Source organism: Natator depressus, chromosome 7 (assembly GCF_965152275.1).
Source record: "Natator depressus isolate rNatDep1 chromosome 7, rNatDep2.hap1, whole genome shotgun sequence".
NCBI classification, from domain to species: Eukaryota; Metazoa; Chordata; order Testudines; family Cheloniidae; genus Natator; species Natator depressus.
The window spans coordinates 102,937,547-102,961,931 of NC_134240.1; the positions used below are offsets into that span (position 1 = coordinate 102,937,547).

General features: G+C 42.9%; 1 protein-coding gene across 2 annotated transcripts in view; it reads right to left on the reverse strand.

Annotated features, from left to right (window-relative positions):
* ZRANB1 (zinc finger RANBP2-type containing 1) overlaps positions 1–7,374 on the reverse strand; it is a 74,701-nt gene extending 67,327 nt beyond the window's left edge. Inside the window, exon 1 of one of the 2 annotated variants that reach the window (XM_074959183.1) lies at positions 7,264–7,374. The gene's annotated coding sequence lies outside the window, so the exon portion shown is untranslated. The remainder of the gene's footprint in view (positions 1–7,263) is intronic. The other variant, XM_074959185.1, reaches the window with a different exon arrangement.
* Between the last annotated feature and the right edge of the window lie 17,011 nt (positions 7,375–24,385).

Here is a 24,385-nt window from a genome sequence, read left to right on the forward strand (position 1 = left end):
GTTTGTTTACATTTACAGGAGATAATGCTGCCCACTTCTTATTTACTATGTCACCTGAAAGTGAGAAAAGGTGTTCGCATGGCACTTTTGTAGCCGACACTGCAAGGTATTTAAGTGCCAAATATGCTAAACATTTGTATGCCCCTTCATGCTTCGGCCACCATTCCAGAGGAGATGCTTCCATGCTGAGGATGCTAGTTAAACTAATTTGTTAATTAAATTCTGACTGAACTCCTTGGGGGAGAATAGTATGTCTCCTGCTCTGTTTTACTCGCATTCTGCCATTTACTTCATGTTATAGCAGTCTCAGATACAGGGGTGAAAGTAAGAAGAAAGACTTACTGGTACAGGGGCCCAGCCCTGGGCCCTTGGAAGGGGCGGGGCTAGGAGTCAGCCTCCCCCAGCCTACGCCACCTGGGGCTCCGGCGGCTATTTAAAAGGACCCAGGGCTCCGGCCGCTGCCAAGGTAACAATGGCAGCGGTGGCCAGGAGCACTAGGCCCTTTTAAATCACTGGGCCCAGAGGCAGCTGCCCCTTCCCCACCCCATGTCGGCGGCCCGGAGGGGGGAGGGGGGTGTTTACCTTAGGCATGGGAGGGAACATTAAACCAAACCTTTATGAAAATTAAATAAAACCACCTCAACTTGTAAGCAAGCTAAAGTAAGTGCACTTGTTTACAGAAAATCACCCTAGCAGTTTGATATTTTGCGATTATGCTCACCATATTACATTACAACAAGGATTAGTTTAAAAAATAGATCAGTTATTAGGCTCACTTTCCTCAAAGTTCCTTATGAGGAAGGCTGGAGTGATCAGTTATAGAACAAATAAGTACTATGAACCTAGTGTCCACACCTGGTCCTTATTCTGCAATTGCCTCTGTCTGTATTACATTGACTCTAGTCGACACAATCTTTCATGATGCAGGGTAGGATTTAATAGATGTGGAATTTGATCCCTTCATGCTTTTTTTAAATTTATTTAATGTTAAAAAAAAAAAAACAGCACACACAATGAAATCATTTGTCCCCAAAAGCAACTGCTGGTTATTTGCCGCGTGGAGAGAAGAAACTCATTTGGAGGCTGCAGTTGTCAGTTCAGGAAGTAAAGGCCCCATCCCACCCCTTTCCTCTTTGGATACATGCATAACCTGCAAGAATTCCGTAGGGAGGAGGCCAACCCCAGCAAACAAATTTAAGTCCTCCAATCCTTATCCCACTGAGAATCGTAGCCACTGGATTCAGAGGGGCAGAGAGAAAGTATTCTCATGATCTGGCTCCCATGCCTAAGGTAAACAGAGCCATAAAGGGGCACAGTCAGGTCAAATTTACCCCAAAATTTAGGTTTTGTAAAGATAAAACTTTTACAAAACTCAAGACAAAATAGTAATTACCAAAATAACTGAAACTGGTGTGATTATGTAGTGTTATTCTGACAAATAAAATTTTCAGGATTTTACAGAATTTTAAAATATTGTGTGCAGAATGCCCCGAGTAGTAACGTGCAATCTTCTGTAACCCCCAGATCCTTTTCAGTGGTACTATTACCTGAGCCACTAGTGATTATCCTTGAAAAGTCATGGAAGATGGAAGTGATTCCAGACGACTGGAAGAGGGCAAACATAGTGCCAATCTATACAAAGGGAAATAAGGACAACCCGGGAATTACAGACCAGTCAGCTTAACTTCAATGCCCGGAGAGATAATGGAGTAAATAATTAAGCAATCAATTTGCAAACACCTAGAAGAAAATAAGGTGATAAGTAATAGTCAGCATGGATTTGTCAAGAACAAATTGTGTCAAATCAACCTAATAGCTTTCTTTGACAGGGTAACAAGCCTTGTGGATTGCGGACTGGTAGATGTGTTATATCTTGACTTTAATAAGGCTTTTGATACTCTGTCTCATAAACTAGGGAAATACAACCTAGATGGAGCTATGATAAAGGTGGGTGCATAACTTGTTGGAAAACCATTCCCAAATAATAGTTATCAATGATGCACAGTCAAGCTGGAAGGGCATATCAAGTTTGCGGAGAATATCAAGCTGAGAGGGGTTCCAAGTGCTTTGGAAGATAGTATGAAAATTCAAAATGATCTAGACAAACTGGAGAAATGGTCTGAAGAAAACAGGATGAAATTCATTGACAACAAATGCAAAGTACTCCACTTAGGAAGGAATAGTCAGCTGCGCGCACACACAAAATGGGAATGACTGCCTAGGAAGGACTACTGCAGAAAGGAATCTGGGAGTTATAATGGATCACAAGCTATATATGAGTCAACAGCATAACACTGTTGCAATAATTCTGAGCTGTATTAGCAGGAGTGTTGTAAGCAAGACACAGTAAATAATTCTTCCACTCTATTCAGTGCTGATTAGGCCCCAACTAGAGTATTGTTTATAGTTCCGGGTGCCACACTTCAGAGAGATGTGGACAAACTGAAGAAAGTCAAGAGTAGAGCAACAAAAATCATAAAAGGTCTAGAAAACATGACTTGTGAGGGAGGATTGAAAATATTGGGTTTGTTTAGTCTGGAGAAGAGAAGACTGAGGGGGGACATGGTAACAGTTTTCAAGTACATAAAATGTTACAAGGAGGAGGGGAAAAAAAAACGTTCTCCGTAACCTCAGAGGATAGCAGAAGAAGCAATGAGCTTAAATTGCAGCAAGAGCGGTTGAGGTTGGACATTAGGAAAAACCTCCTGTCAGGGTGGTTAAACACTGGAATAAACTGCATAGGGAGGTTGTAGAATCTGCATCAGTGGAGATTTTTAAGAGTAGGTTAGACAAACACCTGTCAGGGATGGTCACTCTAGACAACACTTGTTCCTGCCATTAGTGCAGTAGATTGGACTAGCAGACCTCTTGAAGGCCCTTCCAATCCTATTATTCTTGTAATCTTCCTTAAAACATATAGGGAGTATAAAATAAAAGCAACTGAAGAGCAATTTTACAGAGTGCTTTTTTTCTGCATCATGGTAAGAAAAAAAAAGTGCTACCATTAGGACATTCAAAATATTACTAGCCATCAGAATATTTTATTTAACTCTTGTACCATTTTATTAAATTTTGCATAAATCACTGCAAAAATTATAGGACCATTTTAAATTATTTTCACAGATTATTTGTAATGGGATCTTATGCTGAAAAGGAAATTCTCTCTCAAGCCATGAACAAAAGCTCTATCAAGAAAATAAGTAAACAAGTAAGATCTTAAATTTAACAGAGCAAGTGATTCCAATATCTGGATTCCCTACACATCAAAACGGCAACTACTTTGACAAAAATGTACAAAAAGGAAGTGTTAGAATGTTATTAATACAAGTTAAATGTCTAATATAAATTATGCTTGGGATTGTGATTAAAAACAAAACTTCATCTTTTAAAAGTACAACATATTCAACTCAAATATCACCACAAAGTAGCAATTATCTGCTATTTAACTGATTTTACCAAATAATGCCATTTGACAAGTGATGCAGTAAGCTCATCACCAGCTGTGTAAAACATCATAACTGATATTTATTTTTGCACCCATTCTCCCATCATTTGTAGCACCCATTTAAAAAGCTAAAATGAAGACTTTGTTAACTACAGAATTGTTCCCTTCTAGTTTTCCTGTACTAGTTTATTTACTGTTTCCAAACACAACTAAAGTTTAGTTCCATTTTAAATTGTTACTACACCAATTAAGATGCAGCCTACTTGTTTACAGAATTCTTTAGCAAATAGCTGGTGTTTTTGCAATTTGTTAGGAAACACGATACTGTATTAGTAGAATTGGTGAGAAAAAGAGTAAACTGGTTAGCTACCCTGCAGATCTAGCAGCAGTTTAATTATTGCACGAACATCAATGATGATACAGTACAAAAAAAGATGATTTCGCATAGGAGTGCTATACAAGAAGAAATAGTTTAATAGTCATTGTAATTTCAGCTCTATCCAAAAGCAAGATGTGGGAGATGAAGATAGAAGAAATAATTAAAAAAAAAAGTCAAGCTGGATGCAGGCATTAAACATGGAGAGAACAAGTAAGTTAAGCTGATACCACACTAAGATACTTGGTAAAATTCACATGAATTTTAAGCATTAGCAAGGGTACACCTAACTTGAATATATTTAAACAAAACCTAAATTCCTACAGATTCAATATTTAAGCTAAAAAGGAAACATGTTAATGAGTATAAACCTGTAAACAAATACAGGTTCCTAGTGCGAAAGTAGGAAAGGTGGTCAAGGTTGTTTCCTCCCAGTAAGAATCCTAAAATTACAAAGCTGAACAACACAAGTCAGAGCTGCCTTGAATAGACAAATCTAAACTAACTTTGCTCTCTTCACCACCTTCAGAGTTGTGAGTCAGTCACTTCCTGATGTATCACTCTAAAATGTGCCATACAGAGACAACACAACTAATAAAATGCTTCTGATGGAGGACACACTCCATCTATTTTATATATTGTTTAAGGACCTGAGATATAAATTAAGTATAACTCATACTTCAAATTAAGGCTTTTCCATGATGAACTATTGTCCAGGAGTTCTAACACGCATCCATAGTCACTCAAGGATAAAATTTGGGTATGTTGTTTTGACCCAGAAGTATTTTTAACCAATGTCTCTAAAAGTCCACTTTGAGCTATGTTTCTGTATCAAGTGCATAAAAGGAGTGGTTTCTAACTATTTAGTGTTCCTGTTTACTTTAAAATACCTTCATTTTATTAAAAATGTAATATTGTAGACCACTCTCCAATAACGAGGGACTAGTGTATTTGCAAATCCAGGGGCTGAGAGGGGACCATGATTTTTTCATTTAGAGGAGCGGCTACCAGCATTTCAACAAATCCTTTCTTCAAAACAATTACACTATATAGCTGAAGCTTCCAAAAGCCTGTGAGCTGAAATAGATGCACAAATGTTATTCCAGTCCAGCACTGTGACAAAACTAAATCTTTTATGATTTTACATCAACATGTGTAAGTTAAAAACATCTGCAGATATTAGACTGCAGACGAAGAGACACCAACTCAGTTACTGGTCTCCCACTTCCATAGCTAGAAGATGCTGGGGGATGACTCATGTTACTCTACCATACCGCAACCCCACTGGATGATTACTGAACAATACTAATGCGTTTCAATGTCCTCTTTCACCATTATCGAAGTCAATTTTGAGTCTCTAATAGTTTAAGTGCTGAATAAACCAAAGGAAGAAGTGCCTCCTGAATTACTCTTTCGGGGTTCTGAATACAGTTATACTAACCAAAAAAAAAAAGTTAATTTCTGCAGTGGACAACTCTGCATGCAACTGATATCGCACACAAAAAAGCTGAGAGGTGAGAGTTTGTGTATTTAGGGACACAGTAATTTGTCTTGTGACAGCATACACTTCTGCATACTAGATTAACTGCTTAAAGATTCACATTTTAAAGATTCAGGTATTGTTCCAATAAAAAGGAAACACTTCTGTTCAAAATGGCAATTCTCAAAAATTCTAGAACAGTTATTTTCTTCATTGATATCACTGAAGTCACCGTGCTAGTAAAAAGGTCTTAGCAGCTGTGTTGTGTCTGCCATGCAGGAGACCCAGATTCTACATCTGCAATCATATTAACACCATCTAGTCCTGAAGGGGTAGCTGGGACTAATCAGGATGAGGTGTGTTCAGAATCTGGATTGAAGAATGAGAGAGAGTGCCTTGCATCATTCAAAGTTAACCACCTACAACTGTTCACAGAGTTGCATTAACGCACCCCAGAGAGAGTTGTATAGTTCACCTTTAACAGCAAGCTAGTTGGTACCATGTAGGGCTTTGAAGGTACAGAAGATCCTGAGGAGCCCCCCTCAAACTGAGTATCAGAAGATTATCTTACAGTCTATTAATAAGAACGATTTCAGTTCATAAATTAAAAAGAATTCAGAAATATTTCAGATCCTGTTTGGACTATGGTTTATCTTCATACATCACCACCACAAATGCTTTATACGACTTGGTACTATGTGTTCAACATTAACTATGGATAACCTACTGTCTATAACACATGTGCAAACAAGTAATTCACAACATGCAGGCGGTTTCTGTAATACAGAAGTAAAGACTTGTCTAGAAAAAAAATGGGGGGGGGGAATAAATGGGAGTCAGGAGACCTATGATCTCATTCCTGTAGATCTCGGTACTGCAGATGTTTGGAGAGCAGAAAAATAAGGAGAGTTTCCTGGCTCTCTCTGTTTAACAGTCTTGTCATATGAATATAGCTTTTAAATTGTATGATATAGCGCTTTTGGGGTGTAGTGATAAACTCTGCATATAGCAGTGTACAAATAAACCTTCCTTCAGGGACCAGTTACTGCAGAAGCAAATTCCTGATTTCCAATGGAGAAGTGAACACTATTTATTCAAACCAGGATACAAGTTAATGGAGACACAAATAAAAAGGTCAAAACAAGATTTAGATATTAATATGTGGAATTCAAAAGCCTTATGGGCAGAAGATGCACCATACGTCTCCGTTTAAGTAAGCTGCGGTCATCCTCCGACTATAAAAACACCCAACCTAGTTCACGTCGCAGGTATTCCTACACCAGTAAACAAACAAGCCAACTGCAGTAGCACCGTCTCTCCTGAGCGGGTGCATGGATCCCCTCAGCAGGCCGTGACGGGAGGGCGGCCAGGGGAGGACATGCAAGCAACGTTCTCACCCTTTTCCACACCGTGACTCCATGTTACGGGAGAAAAAGTTTCAGGAGTCCCCCCGAACCACAAGGAAAGGGAAGGCAGCCGCAGCCCCCCACAACTCAACGCACGGGCTACGAGCTGCCCTGCCGGACCCGGGGGGAGGCAGCCCCGGCTCAGCACGCAGCCCGAGCAGCGCTGGCTCTGGTGGAGGGAAGGGAATCCCCTAGTCGCGCACGGTGGGGAACCGACTAGGGCAGCAAGGGCCCTGCTGGGGGAGGGGCCGATTAGCGCCCCCCCCCCGATCGTTAAAGGGGCGCGAGGAAAGGGGGAGGAGCTAAGAAGGGGACACCCAGCGACAGGAAGTTCCGTCCGTGGCGATGATCCCGGGGGTGGGGGAGTCCCTGGCCTAAGTGTCCCGCAGGGCTGGGAGATTTCTCCCCAGAAGGCAGCCGGGCGGCTGGGGGAGAGAGGACCCCCGCCCCGGGTGTCGGTGGGAGAGCGGGGCCTTGGGCGGCAGTTTCCGAAGGATCCGCCGGTGGATGGCCCAGAGGGGAACTGCTCCTAGTTGGGGGAGGGAGGTTGCCTTACCCCGCAGCGCCGCCTGCTCCTGCCGCTGCTCCCGGATCCGTCCCTCAGACACTAGTCGGTGCAAGCAGCCCCCCGCGCCCCCCACCAACCCCCCGCCCCGCTGGCTGCGGCTCCCCGCTCAGGACATGGTCTCTCCCGGCCTGGCTAGCTCGCTCGGCCGCGGGCGCTCCCACTCGGCGCAGCCGGGGGGATCTGCAGCCCCAGACTCCCGAATCCTCTAATGGCGGCGGCTAGAGCGGCCCAAAGCAAAATAAATCCCCATACGGCAGAGGGCTCTCACGTCAGCGAGCCCGCAGCCCTGCGGCCCGCTCATTGGCGGAAAGCACCCCGTCCGCCTAGCCAATGCGAGAGCGCCTCTTTGGGAAGAACTGGTGATGTCATCCCCTGCCTCTGTGAGGATGCGGGCGTTCTCCCCTCCCCCATACACAACCGGAGATCGGCTCTCTCTCCACCCACCAAGCCCAGAGAGAGAGCCCCGCCTTCTCTCAGGGAGGCAGACCCTCCCCTCCCCCATCGGCTCCTCCCCCACTAATTCACAGAGCTTCTCCCTCTCCCTGGCCTGGTCCTACCAGAGGACCACACATCTTGTAAGAAGAAAAGGAGGACTTGTGGCACCTTAGAGACTAGCACATTTATTCGTTACAGCTACAGTTCACTTCATCGGATGCATCTTGTAAGGCTGCCAGTTTTGCTAGGACGTGTTCCTGGAGGTTTCATCACACGACATAATCTTTAATTAAAAATTAATCTTTAATCCCTGGAGGCTCCAGGAAAATCCTGGAGGCTTGGCAACACTGCATGATGAGACCCTATCTCCAACAGGGGAGCAGCCCCACAGGAGATCTCACTCCCACCCCTCTAGCCCACAGTTCTTCCCCTCCCCCAGGAGACCAGCCACACTAGAGAGCCCCACCCTTCCGCTCCCCCAGGGACACAGAGGACCCCCCCCCCGTATTGGAATGTAAACTGTATTATCCTGTTCAGCAACTAGGTCGGGCCACAGGTAACACTTGATCTGAGCATGGAACAGATCTAGCTGGTGGTGAATTAAAGTGTCTTCAGGCAAACACATCTCTGGTGTACCTGTTTGGGAAAGAAGCACTGTAGCCAGTCCATATCTGGTACAAGAGCCTGAACTGCTAATAGCAGCCCTGCAGCCTACTGTGTACAAGGTGCACATGACACCACCCTACCCATCCACTACCCCAGTGTGCTTCCTCCCTCCCGGAGAAAACCAAACAGGAGACTCTACCCCAGAGTGCTCTTTGTCTCCTAAGGGACAACATAAGAGGCTTTCCGTTCCGTTAGGATCACAAAGAAGAGACCCAGCTCTTTCCCCACAGACTCAAAAAGTGCCCGCTCTTTCCTTCTAGACCAGAAATGAGCCCCATCCTCCCAATGGTCCAGAGTGCCAGTCTCTTGCTAGGCCTCAGAGCCTTGACCCTCACCAAAGTGGTCTAAAAAGGAGCTGTCACCTCCCTTTCTCTCTCTGCCACTCACGGATCCAAGGGAAACAAAGAGCCACATCACATTTTTCCCAGGAGCCAGAGGGGAATCCTTGGAGGGTGAGGGAATGCAGATGATTAAATCAAGATATTTTGTTTGCCAGAAAACTCTAGGATTGCCAACTCTGACTGAAGCTATTCCATGAGATTTTTTTCCCCCAACATGACGTAATGTCATTAATTGTACTGTACCTATTACAGTCTCCTGGATTGCTTTCAATAGTCACCAGGAGATAGATGCCGATTCCGGTAGACTCCAAGCCACTCCGGGAGTGTTGGCAACCCTAGTGCTAATGGGTATAATGTGTTCTCAGTGGATTTATTTTAGTAACTTTCTCTTCATAAGTGTAATATATCCCATCATGAGGCAGATTTGTTGCCAAGCTGTTCAGCTATGTCTTCATGCTTACATAAGTGCTGGACCTGTGTTATACATCCTAATCATCATTGGTACAAGCTTAGCCACTGGAAACAATATCAAGGCTCTCACAGTCAACAGGTACCAGGTCAGATATATGTATTATAAAATTCAAAATCATAGCTGTCAGGTGAATGACATAAAACCTACTTCCGAAGGAGATTCTCCATGAAGAAGAGGAATAGATTCCAAAGCCTCGTGCAATGGCAGATAACCACCCCCCTGAAGAGTGTCTTTGTTAGTGCTGGGGTACTCTGTCCCTCTCAGACCTCTGGTAATATATTCTGTGTACCACAAGTCACACACTATAAACCTGGCAGGGAAGTAAGGAGGCGAGCGGCAAGCCAGCAGCAGGGTGATGAGGCGGAGGTGGGGGGAGGCATGCGGGGGTGAGGAGGCGGGCAGGGTGGGCCTGGCAGGGGGGTAAGGAGGCAAGCAGCAAGCCAGCAGCAGGGTGAGGAGGCGGGCAGGGGGGAAGGTCTGGCTGCAAGCGGGGGAGTGAGGAGGAGAGCAGTGAGCCAGCAGCGAGCGGGGGTTCTCTCAGCGGGTAGGGAGGTGTCTGTGGCAGGGAAGTGAGGAGGCAAGTGGCAGGTGTGGGGGGACACAGGAAGCCAGCGGCAGGTGCGGGGGCGAGGAGGTGAGTGGCAGGCACATTGGCGGAAGGCCCCAAGCCCCCACACTTGCCCGGAGGAGCCCCAGGCCAGCCACAGCCATGCCTCCCCTCCCCAGACCCAAGCCGCTCCAGGGGAAAAGTGTCTCTTCAAAGATGCTTTTGCTAGGCACCAGGCAGGTTCCGGGGTGGCTGAGGAGGTGGTACTCAGTTTCCTGGGTTTCTCAGTAATCTACCTGGAGTCTGAAACTGAATAGCACATACTGCCTCCTCAGCCGCCCCAGAACCTCCTAGGACATAATAAAGTAAAAACTTTGCCACCAAACCCAGCGCCACCTATTATACCTGCCACCCATGGGCGGCAGGAGTGGGTGAGGAGGGGAGCTGCAAGGCAAGTGGCAGGTGGGGGCAGTCCCAGGTGCAGATCTCCGGTGCTGACTGCGAGCTCCAGCGGGTGCTGGCCCTGGGCACCGACCCTCAGCCCCGGTCATGTGGCAGCAGGCACAGACCCCCAGCGCCGGCCCCGGATGCTGACTCCCGGCCACGTGGCAGCAGGCACCGACCATGGAATCTTGCAGGTGCTGACCCAGGGCGCAAACCGTCAGCCCCAACAACGTGGTGGTGGAGCCCCTGGTCCCAGTGCCTCATCCCCCACCCCTCCATCCAGGTTTCTCAATTTGCCAGGACTTGCTGTGAAAAGTAATATTTAAAAAGATACAAATATCACTTTCCACAGCACAGTTAGCACCCCAATGCCACCCTGCCTTCAGAGCTGAGCACCTGCCAGCAGCCACTCACTTTGAGCCCTGACACCTTAATTTCATTACAAATTAAACACTGCCTCCATCGCCCCTGGTTTCCGCTGCCTCAGAGCTACCCACCCACCATCCCATCACCCATGGGCCCCGCTGCCTCCCACCCCATTGTCTCAAGCTCCCTTCTGCAGCCTCGCACCCCAGGCCTGCCACACTCCTTGCTTCTTGTCCCTGGCACTCCCCCCACCATGGCACCATGAGCGGTTGTCCACATCACCCACCCATAAGACCCTGTTCAGTTCTGGTTAAACCCATACCACCCTGCTCCCCCAAATATAAAAGTCAGAATACTCCTATGCACCAGGCCAGAGCACCCCAACAATTGCTGAGATGTAAAGTTTTAAAGTTGCCTTGTAAACACCATAAATTATAATGAAGACTCATTCCCTTCTAAATATTGCTACAGTGCAGGCAGAGCTGAATTACATAGATGTGGTTTCCTTTCAAATCACAAAACATATTCACACTGTGTTTGTACATCTCTCACTACTGTTGGTCTACCTCATCATCAGCAAGATTTCTGCGTGGTGTTTGAGTAGGCTGAGATTGTTTGTGGCAGAAGGCAAAAGAGTTAAAGACACAAATGGGTATCAGAAAGTATTTCAAAAAAATCAGTGCCAGATAGTGCCCCATAATGTGATACAGAGATGGTCCCACAGGAACCACCTCCTGCTAAGTAAAGCAGAACATGGAAGGAATAAAAACAAACATTTCAAGACCTGTGGGAAATGCAGTTTCTTGTGTTTCTGAAGCTATCTGAATCCATTTCTGAGCAAGTTGCAGTGTGCGCTGTTTGTAAGAGAGAAATTCATCAAATCAAAATTTATGCAATGCAACATCATTATAGCACTCATGCAGATGTACTTGAACAGAATTACCACGAGTTTCAGAGACGCAAGCTGTTACATGATGCAAAAACCAAGTTTGAAAGACAACAGCGGTGGCTCAAATATTTTTTGTATGAAGCGGATCAGATTCAAGTGGCTACTTTTAAAGTTGCACTACTTTTGGGGCAAGCAAGGAAACCATTCAGAGATGGAGAACTCCTGAAAAAAATTGTTCTGGCTGTAGAACCAGAAAGTAAGCTTTTCAGAGAGATACCACTGAGCAATGACACATTACAGAGGACTACAAGAGATCTGGTGAATTTTCTACGAAATGAAAATCGCTGGAAAAGTCGCAGCAAGCCCTTTCTACAGTCAGTGCTTGGATGAGAGCCTTGATGTCACGAGGAATCCCAAGGTAATCATGTGTCAGCTTTTTCGACTGTGATCGCCATTGTTTTTCTGAAGGTGTTTTATGTCATGTGAGCCTCAGAAATAGGCCTACTGGCAAACACGTTTTTTGAAAGTGGCTGGAGTGCCATGTTAGCTTTGACAGTCTCTGTGGTTTGACAGCTGATGGGGCAGCAGCTATGCAAAGTGCACAAGTAGAGGTGCTGAACTGTTTCCAAGAAAGGTGCACTCCGAAACTTTTTTTGTTTCACTGCTTTGCCCACCAAGAAGTACTTGCCAGCAAAGCTTCAATGAAAAGTATGGATGAGGTTGAATCCATAGTGAAAAAATGCATCAATGCTGTCAACATTGTCAACAGTGTCAATAAAGGGAGATTTGCAACTGTGTGTGCAATGGGTTGTGAAACACACAAGGTGCTGCTGAATTACAAACCAGTCCACTGGCTTAGTTTTAATGACAATGTACAGAGGCTGTTTGAGCTCTGGGAAGAGCTTGTTGAGGTTCTGAATAAAGTTTCACTGGAACTGTCCCAAAAACTACAAGATCCAGAATACACGGTTGCCTGCTCTTTTTGAAAGAGTTTTTACCAAAGCTTGTTTCCTTGAAGCTTCAGAAACCTCAGCTAACAATATTTGATAGCATTGAAATCATTAAAACATTTAGAATGACAATCACTGACAGTCCAGCACCTACAAGAACAGGACTTTTCAGTTATTGACAAGCTTAGTCAGTTTCTCAGCTGTCAGGATGAGAACCTGCAGCAAAAAGTTGACTCAGCTGTAGCTGAATACCTGAGGATCTTGAAATTTGTTTCAGTGAGGGAAACTTTTTCGTCAGTACACCTTTGTGACTGACCCATTCAACAATTCTGGTTCAGCTTTGTTGGCTGCAAACAAACAAACTGCCTTGCAAGACAGATTAGCTTTCTTTGACTCTTTGGATTTAAGGTTTCAGAGTAACAGCCGTGTTAGTCTGTATTCGCAAAAAGAAAAGAAGTACTTGTGGCACCTTAGAGACTAACCAATTTATTTGAGCATGAGCTTTCGTGAGCTACAGCTCACTTCATCCGATGCATACAATGAAGTGAGCTGTAGCTCACGAAAGCTCATGCTCAAATAAATTGGTTAGTCTCTAAGGTGCCACAAGTACCCCTTTTCTTTTTGGATTTAAGGAATCTCAAGTTCCTCATGCTGAAAATGTGCAGTGATTCAAGAATGAAAACATACTTCTGTCAACCTGCTGTTCCAGTACAGGAGTTCTGGAGTAATGTGTACCTGTTTGAGGACACCTACAAGTCCCTGGCTAAAGTTGCTTTGCTTTTCTTGTCCCTGTTTTCTACTACTGTGCTGTGTGAGAGAACATTCAGTGCACTTCATTTCCAGAAAAACAAGTACCAAAACCACCTCACTGATGGCAACCTCGAAGCTTCTCTTCTAATTTCACAGGAGACTTGAGATCCTGCAGACTTCCCTTTCAAAGAGCTGCTGAGATTTTGCAAGTAATCTGAGCCACACAATGGATGTGGTAAAACCCAGAACTTTTATTATCACACTGTATTTCTAAAATACAAAATAACAGGATTATTGTTTGTTGTTAATATTATCATTATTACTGGATTGGATTTTTTTGTCTGTTTCTGAAATAAAAAATTTCAAACAATTTGCAGATATGTTTTTTCATTATTATTTGGACTTCTTTATGTCAAAGCATTTTTAAATTTACTTCAGAATTGCAGAGACAACCAACTTTACCAAAAAAGCAAAAGAAACAATCATAAAAAAGATAAAAACGTGCAAAGCACCTTATTTGTGCTTCTATTCTGTTAGGTCATAAGAACATAAGAATGGCCGTACTGTGTCAGACCGAAGGTCCATGAAGCCCAGTATCCTGTCTTCTGATGGGGGCCAATGCCAGATGCCCCAGACGGAATGAACAGAACAGGGAATTATCAAGTGATCCATCCCCTGTTGCCCATTCCCAGCTTCTGGCAAACAGAGGCTAGGGACACCATCCCTGCCCATCCTGGCTAATAGCCATAGATAGATCTACGCTCCATGAATTTATCTAATTATTTTTTGAACCCTGTTATAGTCTTGCCCTTCACAACATCCTCTGGCAAGGAGTTCCACAGGTTGACTGTGCACTGTGTGAAAAAATACTTCCTTTTGCTTGTTTTAAACCTGCTGCCTATTAATTTTATTTGGTTGCCCCTAGCTCTTGTGTTATGAGAAGGAGTAAATAACACTTCCTTTTTTACTTTCTCCACACCAGTCATGATTTTATGAACCTCTATCATAGCCCCCCCTTACTCATCTCTTTTCCAAGCTGAAAAGTCCCAGTCTTATTAATCTCTCCTCATACAGCAGCCATTCCATACCCCTAATCATTTTTGTTGCCCTTTTGTGAACCTTTTCCAATTCCAATATATCTTTTTTGAGATGAGGCAACCACATCTGCATGCAGGTCCAGTAAAGAATAGAGATAACTGTACATTATTTTTATTATTGAGTCTGCAAAAAAACCCCAAACCTTACATAAATAAATTACAATGATTTGGATGTATGTATGTGCATATTACTTTATTTACTTTTGGAAAAATAAATAATTTTAGGAAAAATTGTCAGTGCAGCCACCAGCAAGAGTTGGGGGCCACACTCTGAGGCCACCAAAAAATTTGTTGCGAGAACCCCTGCTATAGATACTAGACTGTATAGACTCCATTCTTTGGGTCCCCATGCACACATGTTTGGAGTAGTTAAAAGAAGGATAGCTTACCAGGGCTGCCAGACTATAAGTGTTAAAGCATTCTCAGGACAATGATTTCACCAGTTACTGCAAGTGGTCAACCCAACAGTTCCTAACTCAGCTCCTGTGGTACTACTTCAGGCCCATCCCCTCTCCCAGATGGTAATCAAACACTGGCCTGATCCCACCAGCCAGAATTCAGTTCTTTTGAAGGGGCATCTCCATGCTGTTTTCTGCCATCTGCACATCTTTCGTCTCTTGCTTGCGGGCCAATGGCCTGTATCCTCCTCTAGCTGCTACTCTTGCTGGCTCCCTCACAGCAACAGGTTGTTTATTCACCCAGCTCTCACTTTTTCAGTCCTAACTCCCAGGCTGCCTCATACTTAATTTTTCCTCTATGGATTCCAGGCTACCATTGGCCACCTCCTCCACACAGCCTCTAGTTTCTCTCCAACTCTGATCCCCTCTGACTTCAGCATGTTACTTCCTTTTGCCTGTACAGTACTAGGAAGTATGGAGCCATCTGCTGGCTAAATGATGGACTGGGTAACAGTGCCTTACACAGCTAAATCATTTCCTTCACAATCATTTGGGGGTAAGGGAAAGGTACCCAATAATGAATGCACCACAGCATAGATCACTCACACTAGGAAAAATCCCATTGTCCAGCAGACCAGGACTCAAGTCAGGGCAAGCCAAATGTAATTATTTTCAAAGACTGAAATGAAACTTTGTCTCTCTTTACAAGGAAACTGGTTTGCTATAAACACTTTTCAGCAGCAGAAGAAAATGGATCATTTGCCCTTCCCAGCCTGTGTCTTTGCTAAAGTCTGTCTCCACTCAGCAAGTGGTGCCCTACTCTACACATTGGCAAGCATATCAAGGCTTAATTATATTTAGCTACACAAAAATGAGGACAACCATATTTTCTTGTCACACAGCCAGATATGAGATCCAAGATGATCTTGGACAAGTCATCTTAAAGAAATATTTCTATCCTTAGTGGATACCTATTTACTTCCCATGGTCTTTGTGATTAGAAGTAATTCAGAAAACTTGCTCTGAGCATGTTAGATAAGGATTTGACAAGGAAGTTATCTAAAAGCATGGTGAATGCGAAGGTAAATCCTTAGTACTCTTTCAAATATTTAACCACATAAAATATACAGAAATAACTGTTTTAGATTAGACAGGGTGGAAAGATCAGGATTATATAAAAGCAAACGGAATTTATAGTTTTGAATAAATTATCACTTTCAGCTCTTTCAAGGTATTTCCTAAATCTTTCAGCAAGTTATCCAGCTTTCCATGGAAACAGCTAGATTTCTGGTAAAATATAACTCAGTGAACTACATTAGCAGGATTGCAAGATAAATTCTGGATGTCTCTGGAAAGAACTTAATGGAATCTGGAGTCAAATCCCTAAAAGGTGAAACAGTAACACAAGGCAGGCACTGAATTTTGTCACACAGGAAAGAGGAAACTTTATGGCAACAGAATTAACAAGTTATATCATTTAAGTAACTTTAGAAACAGAAAATGATTGTTTTGTAAAATAAATTACATGGTTATTTTGCAAAATGGAAACATTTCATGTAATAAAGTAGGTATGTGTAAACACAGACTAGCAGAAATGGTTAAATGTATTGTCAAAATATTCCTTTAAATATTGATCAAAAACACTATTATCAAAAGTGAATCCTGCATGTATCTTAAGACCACAGGACCAGTTTCCAGGATCTATGAGTCTATGGCAGCCTGTCAGGTGGACTGCCCAGGCCTCAGTTCTCCATCAGGAAGAATTTAAAAATGTTTGGTTTTCATTCCTAATCAGAATGAAACCAAATTTTGAAATCATCTGCACAATGAAATTACCTTTTGCTGCACAGCTCTGCTCAGTTCCTCAAATCTTCAGATGCTCCATTCCTTCAGTGCTTCCAATGCTCACTTAACTAAGCTTTCTTCCTCACTCCCTCTATCATCTCTCAAGTTCCTGTTCTGATTAAATGTGCTTGTAAATGAATATATAGCACAGGAATCAATATTTAGGAAGCAAGCATTGAAACATGTTACAACAGAGTATTGTAAAATACTCAACCATGGGATGATGTTCAGAGAAGGACTGCTGAGCAGAGATGGGGTCCACCTGTGAAGGAAGGGGAAGAGTATCTTTGGATACTGACTGGCTAAGCCTAGGTAGGCTTTAAACTAGGTTCCCCCAGGGAAAGAGAAAAAAGCCCACAGGTAAGTCCAAAACATAGAGACCTGGTGAAGGGTCAGAATCTTGAGGGAACATGGGCAATCCTCGCAGGGAGAAAGGAGAGACAAGAGAGAGCATAGAGGGGAAATCTAATGACCATTTTAGATGTCTATATTAATGCAAGAAGTATGGGAAATAAACAGGAAGAACTTTAGAAATACTACCAAATAGTCACAATTATGACATAATTAGCATCAGAGAGACTTGGTGGGATAATTCATATGACTGGAATATTGGTACAGAAGTGTACAGACAAAAAAAGACAGGATGTGCTTTCTTGTATATCAAACATGTACACACTTGCACTGAGGATGAGATAGAAGTGGCAGGTAGATCCATTGAAAATCTCATAATAAGGATAAAAAGAGAAAGAAACAAGGGTGATGTTATAGTAGGAGTCTATTATAGACCACCTTACTGGGAAGAAGAGGTGGATGAGGCTTTTTTTAAACAACTAACAAAATCATCCAAACCACAAGACATGGTGGTGATGGGGGACTTCAACTACCCAGATGTGTGTTAGGAAAATAATGCAGCAGGACACCCATTATCCAACAAGTTATTGGAATGCATCGGAGACAACATTTTACTGCAGAAGGTGGAGAAAGCAACTGGAGGACAGGCTGTTCTAGATTTTATTCTGACAAAGAGGGAGGAACTGGTTAAAAATTTGAAGATTGAAGGCATTTGGGTGAAATTGATCATGAAATGATACAGTTCGTCATTTTAAGGAATGTTAGGAGGGAAAACAACAGAATAAAGACAAGGGACTTCAAGAAGACAGACTTTAGCAAACTCAGAGAATTGGTAGGTACAATCCCATGGGAAGCAAGTCTAAGGGAAAAAAGAATTCAGGAAAGCTGGTAGTTTTTTAAAGAGACATTATTAAGGGCACAAGAATAACCTATCCCAACATGCAGGAAAGATAGGAAGTATGGTAAAAACCAAACTGTCTTAACCAGGAGATCATCAATGACCTGAAAATCAAAAAAGAGTCATACAAAAAGTGTAAAGCAGGTCAAATGACAAAGAATGAATATTGTTGCCTGATTTTTAGGGGATTAATATTATTGTTTATATAATAAAGGTTATAGGCTCGCCAATTGATCTGATCAGAAGATAATAGGGTTCTTGTCCCAGAATCAGGCTACCCAGAGTCTTGCAAGGATCCTCAGGATGTATGACAAGGACACTCAATTTGAAAACAAAATACAGCCTTAAAGACTCTTATTGACATAAATGGAATAGTAATCAAATGGAAAAGAAATCAACCAGAATTAAAAAGGAAAATCATCCAAAGCACAGGACATGGTGGTAATGGGGGACTTCAACTACCCAGACATCTGTTAGGAAAATAAGTAGGTCAAATTACAAAGGATGAATATTGTTGACTGATTTTAGAGGTACATGTGGTATCATTTACTATAAAGCTTCCTAGATTAATATACTCACTCCCTTCCTTGATAGCCCAGTGGTAAGAGACAAAGGACCAGCCTCACCTCTGGCATGCCAAAAGAGTCCAAGGTTCTCCAATTATCAAGTGGAAGATGAAAAACTTAGGAGATGCTAGAGAGCTAGAAAGCTATAGAAAGACACAAGAAAAACTAACCGAAAACCTAACTTAAAAACTAACTTAACAATATGGTGGTTTGCCCCTCTTATAGAGCCTGAGCACTATGTGCCCACCTTCCATGTCCGAACTTAATTTCCTGATCCACATAATATCAGGGGGTGCTTATGTAACCCACACACCATCTGGGTGTGGTGTTCTGTCCCATCTAGTGGCACTGAGACCACTTAAAGAGAGAGATTAAATGAGTCTGCTCTACAGCCTTAGCTAACAGCCCGTTGGCTTTTAGCTCATGCGGTAGAGGCTCATGCACTAAGCTCCAGAGGTCCCAGCTTCGATCCCACCCAACGACAACCGGGGTCTATCAGCGTTACACTTACTCTATAGGCTGACATATTCATATGTATTAATGCCAAGTACCTCATTCTCACTTCTGTTAGTTCTGGCCTGAATCAGTTTGGTGGTGGTGGTGATTTCCATGTTCTTTGTGATGTACCTGTTAAGTTTACTGAGAGCACTTCATAGGCCAGTTATCTATGCCAAAGGCCACAAACATATGTACGATACCTTGCTTTAGCTCATACAGGATGTGGCCTGTACAGTCCTTGCATTACTGCCAAAACCACTGTAATACAAAGCTATAACTCTATTATCTATTATAATAAAACAAACAACAAACCCATAAGAAAGGATATAATAAAGGAAGCAAGCAGGGCTAGAATATTAAAAAAAAGCCAACATAAGCATGTCTGGACAAAATTAGAAAGATCAAGGCACAAAATGAGATTAAACTAGCTGACGACATAAAGGATAACAAGAAAACGTTTTACAAATACATTAGAATCAAGAAGACAACCAAGGACATAGTAGGCTCATTATTCAATGAGAAAGAAAAGAAAAGAAAAGAAAAGAAAACACAACAATGTTAAATGCCTTTTTTGTTTCAGCTTTCACCAAACAGCTTAGCAGTGAATGGACTAACATAGTGAAGATCTGAGTCTACAATAGGGAAAGAAACAGGTTAAGAAGTATGTCGACAAGTTAGATGTCTTCAAGTCATGAGGGTCTAATGAAATACATCCTAGAATACTTAAGGAACTGGCTGAAGAGATCTCTGAGCCATTAGCAATTCATCTTTGAGAACTCATGGAGGACAGGAGAGATCCTAGAGAATGGGAAAGGGGCAAATGTATAGTACTTATCTACAAAAAGGGGGGGAAAGGTCAAGGACAACCCAAGAAATTATAGACTAGTCAGCTTAACTTTGGTGCCCAGAAAGATAATGGAGCAAATAACTGAACAGTCACTTTGTAGGCATCTAGAAGATAATAAGGTGATAAGTAACAGTCAACATGGATTTGTTAAGAACAAATAATGTACACCCAACCTAATATCCTTATTTGACAGGGTAACAAGATTTGTGGATGGGGGAAGCAGTAAATGTGCTCTATCTCAACTTTAGTAAAGCTTTTGATACTGTCTCATATGACTTTCTTATAAGCAAATTAGGGAACTATAGCCTAGATGAACTGACTATATGGTAGATGCACAACTGGTTGGAAAACCATACTCAGAGAGTAGTTATCAATGGTTCAGAGTCAAGCTGGAAGGGCATATGGAGTGGGGTCCCACAGGGATCTGTCCTAGGTCTGGTTTTAGTCAATATGCTCATAAATGATTTAGATAATGGCATAGAGAGTACACTCATAAAGTGTGTGGATAATACTTAACTTGGAGGGGTTGCAAGCACTTTGGAAGACAGGATTAGAATTCAAAATTATCTTGTCAAACTGGAGAAATAGTCTGAAATAAATTGGATGAAGTTCAACAAGGACAAATGCAAAGTACTACACTTAGGAAGGAATAATCAATTGCACAAATACAAAATGGGAAATAACTGTCTAGGAAAGAGTACTTCAGAAAAGGATCTGGGGGTTATAGTGGATCACAAACTAAACATGAGTCAACAATTTAATACTGTTGCAAAGAAAGCGAACATCCTTCAAGGAATTTTTAACAGGAGTGATATAAGCAGGAAACAAAAAGTTATTCTTGCACTCTACACAACACTGATAAAGTTTCAACTGGACTACTGCGTCCAGCTCTGGGCAACATACTTCAGGAAAGATGTGGACAAACTGAAGAAAGTCCAGAGGAGAGCAACAAAAATGATTAAAGGTCTAAAAAATATGACCCATGAGGAAAGATTGAAAACATTGGGTTTGTTTAGTCTGGAGAAGTGAAGACTGAGGGGAGACATGATAACAATCTTCGAGTATATAAAAGGTTGTTATAAGGAGAAGGGTGAAAATTGTTCTCCTTAACCACTGAGGACAGGACAGAAAGTAAAGGGGCTTAAATTGCAGCAAGACAGATTTAGGTTAGACGTTAGGAGAAACTTCCTAAGTGTAAGGGTGATTAAGTATTGGAATAAATTATCGAGGAAGGTTGTGGAATCTCCATTATTGCAGTTTTAAGAACAGGTTAGACAAACACCTGTCAGGGATTGTCTATATAATACTTAGTCCTGCCTCAGTGCAGGGGCCTGGACTAGGTAACCTACTAAGGTCCTTTCCAGTCCTACATTTCTATTATTGCTACAAGTTGCATGTAATGGCTGAGAGCGTCAATCAGCTTGAGGGTACATTAAGGAAAGAAACAAGTTACTAAATTGCTTCCTTCTATACCAATATGGGACATTAGGATGAGATGGAATTGTCTCAGCCAGAGTGCAAGGATTCTATACAGTTAGTGATGCATAACTACAGATTTCTCAGTTACTCATTTCCCTTCACTCTATTTAATACTAGCTGCCAGTCAGAGTGTAGTGATTAGGCAACTCACACTCACAACCAATCACAATGCAGACATTTGTATAATCATCATATGGTTATTTCTCAGTAACCAAGCTGTGAATATGCAACGCTCCCTATTCTGACTGGCTACTATAATCCTTCTGTTCCAACCATCTCTTTACTCAGAATTTTCAAACTGTTTGCCTGCAACAAAGACTGACAACTAAACTCATATGCTTAGATGAAAGAGAAGAAAAAGATACCCACCATAAACCAAAGAAAATTAGGTTGTTGACACTATAGTTTTGAGAGGGAAATAGTTTGTAGAAAGGTTTAAAGACAGTTTGATTCATTTTCCTCCTTCCATCCTCCCCCCAAGTCCCTCCTTCCCTTCCTCTTAGGTCATCAAGGCTCTTGCCACCAATGTCCTTCATATGTTTGTGCTTCACATATTGGGAAAATCCCTCCCTCTCCTTCCCCATTCACTTTTAAACAAAACAACACTGCATTGTAGCTAGAGCTTGAAGAATTTGCCGAATGCCTACTACTCAGAGGACTTACTCTACAAGACAGAGATTAATGGTCAGCTAGTGATGTCTAGGGACAATGTCCTAGCTAGAAAACCAACCTACAGCTGTTGGGAAAGGAGACAGGGCAGGGTTTCCCTCCAGGTTGCTATGCCAGGGACTTATTGTCTTTATCAACAAGCTTCAAATTTATCAAACTCCTCTTTAACTGCTGAAGGAGAAAAGATCTTCTTCTCCTCAAACACTAGCCTCGCAACTATTGAGGAGGAAATAAACACTCCCTAAGCTCCAGCCTCATGGCCTCAAGGGGGAGTTGTTTTTGTTATTCAACTCTTCAGTTAGGCTCTATTTTTGGACTGTTCTTGGAGAACATCCTGCAGGAGGGAGTTTTAAAACCACATTTCCCCCTCCTTTCCCAGGCATCTACTCTCAAAAGTTTCTCTGACTGATGGCTCGGGCATGGACCATCAGATCCTTCCCTCTTTCCTCCGATCTTTACTGCTTGGTAACACAACGGAACTGGAAAAATAAAAAATAAATAAAAATCAAGCCAGATTAATCAGGATAGGGGAGGAGGGAGAGCAGAGGAGCAATCAGGTGGGGGAAGCTAAACAATCTTCAGCTTTAATGCCTTTTACCTCCCTAGGGTATGTATATTCCTGTGGGGAAAGCAATGACAGAAAAGCCAGTCACTTTCCCTCCTTTTCCAGAAGGCAGTCAGATGAAGGATCAGCTCACATGTAGGTTCTAGCAGCAGACTACTGGCCTAAATGTTTTCTCCTTTTTCACCCACCACAGGATCTAGTACAAAAGCACAAGCAGTGCATGTCCATGGAACCAGCCATGTAGGCCCCTGATCGCTTCAAGCAACATGTAACCCACTAAGGAAGGGCACAGAGGAGAGAAAAAATATTGTTTAAAAAAAGACAACAAAGTACCAAAGGAGATCAAGAGTTAGAAAACTGGTATGTCGTCAGCTATGTAGAGATGAGGCTTAAGGGGATATTTGGCTATCACCATTGGAGCACTGGTTTAGAACATTTTAATACACAATTATTCTTAGTATTCTTATACTTCCACTGAAATAGAAGGAAGGGAAGATGGCACAATCACATAATAATAGGGCATCTCAACTCATTGGTTCTTTAAGACCAGAATGACCAGGGATTCCTAGAGCCCTTTCTCAGCTGGACAGATATTCTAAGGGCAAAGGATTCTGGGGCGCATTGTCAACAGTGAAGTAACATACATAGATACATAAATAGGCCAGCAGGTGCTGGAATCCAGAGTCTGCCTACAATTTGGAGACTTCATGAGGTGGGAGTATCTTCCCATCCCAGATGGCCAGCACAGCACAGATCACTCCAGGTTTGTCATAGCAAAATGACAGAGAAGGGAAGAGAAGGAGAAGTGGAGAAAAAAGGGAGAGAGTCAAGGAAAACAAAGAGAGAGGAATCAGAAGATAAAGAACTACAAGAAGGGAAGTTAGAAGCAAAAACTAAAGCAGAAGGGAAAGATAGGGAGAGCAACAGAGAAAGCCTTCCCTGATTTCTTTAAAGGTCAATGACAAGAAGCATTGCCATTAGAAAAGCTGATACAAATCATGTGAACTGGCTGGGGAGGCCTGAAACATCTCCATAAAGGTAAAACAAATCTGCAACTGACTGGAGACAAAATTGTGTCAGGAACAAATTAAAATCCATAAACTCGCTATACCATAAAAGGAAAATCAGCACATAGGAGGCTAGACTCCCTTCGTATATGGGCAGCCATCAAGCTCATCTTCTTTTCACTATACTACAACACCACCATCCACCAAGAATCAACCAAATATGCCACTACACCAGTGGCAGAGTGATTATGGTGTTATGAGGCTACCTTGATCTTAAATCCTCAAGCTCCTGCTAATTTACATGTCTAAAAATGTTGTACTATGAAACCATTGAAAGGAACAAGAAAATTCTGTTACGTCGGCGGCAGTGACAGCGCCGCTCAGAGAGCACTGAAGGGAAACCACTGTTGTGTGTTCAAACTGTCAGCGGCCTGCGCTACAGAGTGTTCATACTTGCGGCACTTGCAGCAGTATTTGGAGTGATGCACTCTGGGCAACTATCCCACAGAGCATCTCTTCCTCTTCTGCCGCTAAGAGTTGTGGGAAGGTGGAGGAGGGTCGTGGGGCACCCTGGGTCCTGTCCCAATGCCCCATGATGCATTGCTTTGCATCCCAGCAATCCCTGTGCTTCCGTCCGCATTTGGTGCCATCTTTCAACTGTTTGCGTACTGTGCGCTCTGCCTCTTCGGTCTGCAGAAACGGATCCCGCACTGTTGACCACTATGCTGCTCGCTCTCACTAACACTTCACGAGTGGCAGTGGAGTTATTCCTGAAACTACAAAGGCAAGAGGAGTGTGACATTGATCTTGCCATGTGTAGTAGCTATGACACGAGATTGCTCGTGGCATTCACGGAGGTGCTGACCACCGTGGAACGCTGCTTTTGGGCTCGGGAAACAAGCACTGAGTGGTGGGATCATATCATCATGCACGTCTGGGATGGTGACCAGTGGCTGCAGAACATTTCGGATGAGGAAAGCCACATACATGGGACTGTGTGATGAGCTCGCCCCAGCCCTGCAGCACAAAG